The following is a 7,646-nucleotide window of genomic DNA, read 5'->3' as shown; positions in this document are numbered from 1 at the left end:
TAGGCATAAAATGTCCCCTCCTCGACTCCCAGGAACGCAGGACGGCGGCACCTGCCTCCTATTTTTCATACTGTAGGCACGTAAACAGATTACGTGGCCCGGAGAGAGGCAGCACATGCTGATGGGGGACAGGGCTGCGGTCCCTCCACGTGAGAGGCAGCCCTGGGCCTCCTGGGTGGGCGGGGCCTGCACGGGGTCAGGGCCAGGCCGAGAGCCCATCTGTTTATGATTTTAGGGGCCGGCGCGCACAGGGTCCGACCTGCCCCAAAGCAGGATCGGGGGTCAGGAAGTGACCCTGGAGTGGGGGTGGGGGGGCCTTCAGGGCAGAACAACTGGATTCACATAACAGGCCAGCTGCAGCGTCCAGGCTAATGGTGGTCCTGCCGCCACCCAAGACCCTCGGAGGAGGGAGGAAGGAGTAAGGATGCCCCAGGCTCAGGAGTCCTCATGGCGAGGGCTGGCGGTAGCCTGCGCCCCTGGGCACGGCGTTTACACACACCATGCTCGCCTGCACAGCCCAGGCCCCCAGGAGGGCACAGGGAACCTCGCAGTGCCCGTTCCCAACCCCAAAGAGGAAGGGGTGGCTCGCTATGGGCTACGAGCCTCCAGGGCTCTGCGGGGGGAGCACAGAGAACGGGGTGGGGGACAGGCACACCTCCCCCAAGAGGTGCAGCTCACCCCTTCTTCACCCAGATCCCACCTCCATGCTCTCCTCATGCGGTGGCCGGGGGGTGGGGCGGGGTGCTGACCAGGGAGGGGTCAAGCCTGGGGCGGCTGGGCAACCCCAGAAACCCTGTCAGCACAGCCCAGGCCAACCTCCCTGCCCTTGGCAGTCGGCTGCCCGGACTCAGGGACTGAAGCGCATGACCCTGGAGAGGGCTCGGACCCTGGAGAGGGCTCGGCCCCTGCCCACAGGACGTGTCACAGCCCCATGCCATGTACTCTCCCTGGCTCATCACAGGCGCCCCGACACGGAGGAGACCCCCTTCTGACCCAGTTTAGTCCATCCCGGTAGCTGCAATCAAACACGACAGGAGGTGCCTGCTGTGACCCAGCGTTGGTTCCGGGGCGGCTCCCTGCCAGGTGGGCAGCCCGCACCTCCCCCATGGGGCTCCGGGAGGGGGGTGCCGGCGGGGCAGGGGAGGCTCCTTCTGCCCTTGGGCAGTGCACACGGGCACTCCCTCTGGCCCAGGCCTGAGCTGGCAGGTGGAGGCCTCTGCTCAGTGTCCTCTGCAGTCCCCGCGCTCTGCCCTCCCTGGCCTCGCTGATGAGCCCGGAATTCGCAAACCGAGGCCCACTCTGAAGGCTGCGCGTCGCATATCCGCACAAATTACATTTCGGCTTTTATTACCCAGATCGCTCTCATTTCCCGCTGAGCGTCTTGTGGATATCGTTAACATTTCTACAGCTTTTTTTTTTTTTTAATATTTTTTCGCATTCTCTACAAATGCGTTACCAGAAACGTTATTTAAAAAGAGTGCTCTGGCCAATGTCCCCTTCCCTGTTTAATCAGTCCAGCTGCTGCGTCTTTGAATTTCGCAGAGCCGTATTACAGCGGGTTTTCCAACGCACAGGAGCAGCTGGACGCGGTGAAAGCATCTATCTCTAAGACAAGACAGTTCAATTAAAACACGCGAAGCCCAGCGGCTGGTGGAGAAGGCAGGCAAAACTGCCTCCCAGCACCACCTCCGACCCCAGGCCCAGGGAGGGGAGGGGGACGCAGGAGCAAAGGCCACCTCTCAGAGCCACCAGGTCCCCGGCCCCCGCCAGCTCTGCCGGGAGAAAATGGGGCTCGGCCTCTTTAAGAGCTGCCTCAGGCCTGCCACAGGCTCTGTTGTTATTAATTATTATGATTATGATTAGTTTTCAAGAGCACTAGAAAAGGACAGGCGGGAGAGAGGCAGGCTGAGAGCTGGGGTGGGCGGCATCAGGAGGGGGCGGAAAGAGATTCGCTGGGCAGAGAGATGGTGACCTCTGAACCCGGGAGGAGAGGTGGCAGCGGAGGGGTGCAGGCTGGGGGTCTGGCCTCTGTTCTGCTAGAGGGAGAAGGGGTGGGGGTCGGGGAGGGCACCCAGTAACATACCTTCACAGGACGACTCCTGGTCCAGACCCGCCTCCCCCCCCCCCCCGCCGCCCCCAGACACTTGGTCAAGGCCACATCTCAGGTTCTAGCCAAACTGGGAGGGAAGGAAGAAGGAAAAAGAGGAAAGAAGGAAGGGAGGAGGAAGTCAGTCCTGAGCTCCAGATCCGTCAGTGCTTCTGTGGCGACTCCTGTGAGCTAGCCTGCCCAGGCCCCTGGCCCAGGCAGAAACAGCGCAAAGCTGGGCCGGGCCGCAGGGCCCGCCCATGCCCCGGGACTCCTCTAGCTCAGCGACGGGTCTCCCTGCCCCCCACGCCGTGAAAGGGGGCGTGACGAGCCCCACAGACACCCTCAGGCCCCAGGCACGAGGCCATCAGCCCCCGAAGGCCTTCGGCAGCAGGGCAACCAGGGCTCGGCCGTGTTTTCAGGCAAAGAGCACGGCTCTGCGGTCCCCGCACAGGCACTGCGGGACCCGCTGGGGTGGGGGGCAGGGGCAGCCTTGCCCGCGGTGCGTGCCCACCCCGTGTCTGCACGCTCACTGCCTTGACTGTTCTGCCCTTTTACAGAGGGGCGAGGAGCTGAGTGTGAGCCCCCCACAGGGCAGCTCCTTGTGACGGATGCCGCAGCGGCATGGACGGCCCTCGCCAAGAATTCCCAGTTTAGAGGAAGGCCCCTTGGGGCACGATAAGGAAATGGGGGTGCCCAGGTCCCCTCTGCAACCTGCGTGGCCCCAGAAGCCGGGTCGGGCCCTGCCCAACTGTAGGGAATCTACTAGTGGGCAGTGGCGGCCCCTGGCTGCCTGCTGTGCCCTGGGCAGCCTCAGAGACAACTCCCTGGGCCCACAGCCTCTCTAGCCCCCAGGGTCAGGCCCTGGTCAGGGAAGTGGCCCAGCGTGGGCCGGAGCTGCTGCTGTAGCTCCCGCAGGGGCCTGGGAGGGAGGGGCGAGGAGGAAGCTTCTGTTCCCCGGCGGGGGCCCTGGGAGGGAGGGGCGAGGAGGAAGCTTCTGTTCCCCGGCAGGGGCCCTGGGGCCATCCCACCCGCTCACCCAAGGTTCTTTTACGACCTGGTTTTCTGATTTGCAGCTGCAGGGAAAAAACTTTAAAACCCAACCCACTCAAGGCCTGGGAGCGAGGAAGGAGGGGAAAGTTACCTGAGTCAGGAGGCCGGGGATGGGGGTGTCCCAGGAGGAACGGAATGGTGGGACCACCTTGTGCTCCCCATGTGCTGTGGGTGATGAATACTAAACAGGACACCTTGATGAAAACGATCGATCAGTCAGGCCCACTGCTATCCTGTGGGGTCTATTGAATCCCAAGAGCCTGGCCTAAATGGGGGGAGGGGGTGTTTCCAAGGACTCCCCAAGACAAGAGAGCCCAGGGCCCCCAGGCCTCTGGGCCAGGCACCAGGAGAGGTCAGCTTGGGGCAGAGGGGGCCCATCCCAGGCATAAGGAATCCCAAAGAACAAGTCAGCCCCCACCCCAAAGTACGGCGTCTCAAGACCACCCTCTGTGGGCAACAACCATCCTCGTTCACGGGCACCCACGGGAGAACCCCACAAGGATCCAGCACACCCCTCTCTGCAGGGCTGGAGGTCCTGAATGTTCAGACAAGTTATGGGGTGAGAGGGGGAGAAGCAGGAAGACAGCCGGGCTCCTTAGCTGAGGCTAGGGACCGCGGGGCAGGGGGAGGTCCGGGGCTCTTTGGAGGACGTGTGAATGGGGGGGCAGAGGCTTCTGGTCTCTCCAGGGGTCTGGAAAGCCTCCCCTCGAAGCCCACCAACGCTGCCTCTTCCAAGGACCCAGCGGCGGAGACAGCCAAGACCTACTAAGCCCCCAGAAAGAGAGCCTCCCCTCAGGGTCAACCCACCAGGAGGACGCGCTGCCCCGCCCCGGGCATCACCGCTGTCCTGGGCACCATCCGGGCGCCGCCTGCGGAGCTCTCAGCCCGGCCGCCTCACCCCTGCCCCATAGTGCAGTTTCTGGGATGTGAGGGTCAGCTGAGCCGGAGGGGCCCACGGCCCAAGGGGTGAGGGCAGATGGCCAGCCGGACCCCTCCCCGCCGTGAGGTGTGGGGCAGCAAGGATTCGGCGCAGCCGAGCTGTTGGCACTCACGAGCCCTCCGGGGGAGGCTGGCGGGTGGGGGGCCCACCCTGCTATCGGCTCCACACCCATCAGTCTCGTGGACAGTGGTTGCTTTTACGTCATTTTATCCACCACTCCCCAACTCTGTCAAATGAGGAAAAGAAAATGCTGGATGCACACAGCTAAGAGGGCTGGGGTCAGCGGCCCCCAGTTTCAAGGTGAAGGAGCTGGTCCAGAGGCTGGCATGGGGAGCTGCCCCATGCCCCGCTGGTCTCGCGGGTGACTGCACAGTGCAGGTGACAGAGGATCTGTTTGCTGGTTTTCAGGGGAGGCAGAGAAGGCAAGGAGCGAGCCTAACCTCTCACCCCAGTCCTGTCCTGGACACCCCACGTGCCCCACCCACCGTGACTTCCCGGGGAAGAGGACGTACCAAGGTGCCCAGCTGGTGGTCAGTGTGGCACCTCCCGGGGCCTCAGGGCCTTTACACCGCCTTTTCCTCTGCTGGGAATGCCATTCTCAGGTACCACGTGGCTCCTCTGGCCCCCCCGGGCTCCCCTTTGCTCACGTCACCTCAGGTGGCCGACCCTTAACCACTGTTGGAAACCCACACTCCACCGCCCCCCCGTCCCCCCCACTTCTCCAAGGTAACAAGTCATCTGGCTGGCTGGCTGGCTGGCTTTATTACTGCCTCTCCTCTTCAGGAAGTAAGTTCCACAAGAGCAGGGATTTTGCCTGTTTTGTTCACAGCCATATCCCCAAGTCCCTGAACAATAACTGTTTGTTGAATGTATATTGTTTAAAATGTCACATGGGGGACTTCCCTGGTGGCGCAGTGGTTAAGAGTCCGCCTGCCAATGCAGGGGACACGGGTTCGAGCCCTGGTCCGGGAAGATCCCACATGCCGCGGAGCATCTAAGCCCGTGTGCCACAACTACTGAGCCTGCGCTCTAGAGCCCGTGAGCCACAAGTCCTGAAGCCCACGCACCTAGAGCCCCTGCTCTGCAACAAGAGAAGCCACTGCAATGAGAAGCCTGTGCGCCGCAACTAGAGAGAGCCCGCGCACAGCAGCGAAGACCCAATGCAGCCAAAAATAAATAAATAAATAAAAATGTCACGTGGGATTTCCCTGGTGGTCTAGTGCTTAAGACGCCACGCTTCCACTGCAGGGGGGCACAGGTTCGATCCGTGGTCGGGGAACTAAGTAAGATCCTCCATGCTGCGCGGTGCAGCCAATAAATAAAATCCAAAGTCTAATTGTTGAAAAATAAATAAATAAAATGTCACATTATGCAAATACCCAGAACGAGGTCGAGTGGAGGTGCAGAGCACATTTGGGTGGGGGTGAGGGGCTTGTGGCCACAGCTCCTCCTCAGTCACTTGACAAAGAAGATCTCCCTCGGGCCTGGCAGGTAACGCCCCCGTGAAGGGTGAGAAAGGAGGTAAAGTGCTCCAGCCCATCGCTGCCGGTGGGAAGGGGGGCCCAGGGTGCCACAGCCTCCACGTGTTTTATAGAAAGAGGAATCTCTCACTTTAAAAAATGTTATCTGGGCAGAAGAGCTAAACAGACATTTCTCCAAAGAAGACATACAGCTAGATGGCCAATAGGCACATGAAAGGACGCTCAACGTCACTAGTTATTAGGGAAACGCAAATCAAAACAACAAGGTACCACCTCACACCAGTCAGAAAGGCCACCATTAAAAAGTCTACAAATAACAAATGCTGGAGAGGATGTGGAGAAAAGGGAGCACTCTTGCACTGTTGGTGGGAATGTAAGTTGGTGCAGCCACTATGGCGAACAGTATGGAGGTTCCTCAAAAAACTAAAAATAGAGCTACCGTATGATCCAGCAAGCCCACTCCTGGGCATGTATCCGGACAAAACTGTACTTCGAAAAGACACACGCATCCGTGTGTTCACAGCGGCGCTATTCACGATAGCCAAGACATGGAAACAACGTAAATAAAGAAGATGCGGTACGTGCATACAAAGGAATACTACTCAGCCATAAAAAAGAATGAAATAATGCCATCTGCAGCAACACGGAGGGACCTAGAGATGATCACACTAAGCAAGAAAGAGAAAGACGAACAGCATACGGTATCACTTATATGTGGAATCCACAGTATGACACAAATGAACATGTCCACAAAACAGAAACAGACTCACAGACGTAGAGAACAGACTTGTGGTTGCCAAAGGGTAAGTGCAGATGGGGGAGGGATGGAGTGGGAGTTTGGGATTAGCAGATGCAAACTAGTATACATAGGATGGATAAACAACAAGGTCCTACTGTATCGCACAGGGAACTAGACTCCATATCCTTGATAAACCATAAAGGAAAAGAATATGAAAAATATATATAGGTATAATCGAATCACTTTGCTGTACAAAAGAAATTAATACGACATTGTAAATCAACTAGACTTCAATAAAATTTTTTAAAAAATGTTATCAACCAAGTAAAAACTTTAACACCCCGGAGATCAAGAGAACTGGTCTTCGGGCTGTACTTGCTCACAAGCTCCTGGGGTCAAATGCAGATGCCACTTGGCCCCAGTGAGGCAGGGCCTTGTTGGGCACCTGGGGGATGCCTGGTGTGAAGGAGTGACAGCAGGAGCCCCCCCACCCCGAACTCTCCCTGGCCTCTGGGAGAAGCCCTGAGGTCAGCACGAACCAGTTAAGCTCTGGATGGAACCAAAGGGGAAGCACTGGGGGCCTGCGGGAGGGCGGCGCTGGGCAGCGGCGGTCCCATGGGGCCAGAGCGATGGGGGCTGCAAAGGCTGGGCGGCGGAAGGCCCGAGGCCCACAGAGGAGCCCGTAGCCTCCTTGAGAGCTCCGCCCCACCTTCCACGTTGCTGGGTCCCTGGTGGCCCTCATCAGTGGTAATTACGTAATGAATGGTCTAATGAGCCGGTTCACCTGTGCATCCCTCACTGGAAAGCAGCCTGATGAGGGCAGGGGCTTCATCTGTTGGGTCCTAGGCTCGAAGCCTAGAAACTGCCCCAAGTAGCTGCCTATTAAATGCTGCCTGGATGGGTGGGTGGATGAACAGATGGGTGAGGGTGCGTTACCTGACCCTCACCACAGCCCTGACGACAGGCCTGGAGGCCAGGACACGCGCAACAGCCAACCAGGAAGGGAAGATGGCGCTTATGTTCTGCCCTCCACAGCCCCCGGGTCACAGCCCTCTGTGCCCGAGCCCACTCGCTCGTCAAGCCCGTCTCCACTTAGCCTACGTGTGCACAGGGGCCAACCTGGGCGCTGAGGATACACAGGAAAATGCAATGGCTCCAGCCCTCCCGAGGCAGACAGACACAGACGAGGCTCTGGGGGCCGGGAGAGGAGGTGGTCAGGGCAGGCTGGAAGGAGGGGGCCCGCCCCATGGGAGGACCGGCCTGAGTGAGGTGGGGCGGGGGACTGAGCAGGTGCGGTGGCTGCAGTTACCGCCCCTCCCCCACCTCAGGTGGCCTGGCTGCTGCAGC

Source organism: Grampus griseus, assembly GCF_964374135.1.
Source record: "Grampus griseus genome assembly, chromosome: 20".
Classification (NCBI taxonomy): domain Eukaryota; kingdom Metazoa; phylum Chordata; class Mammalia; order Artiodactyla; family Delphinidae; genus Grampus; species Grampus griseus.
This window is presented reverse-complemented; position numbering follows the sequence as displayed.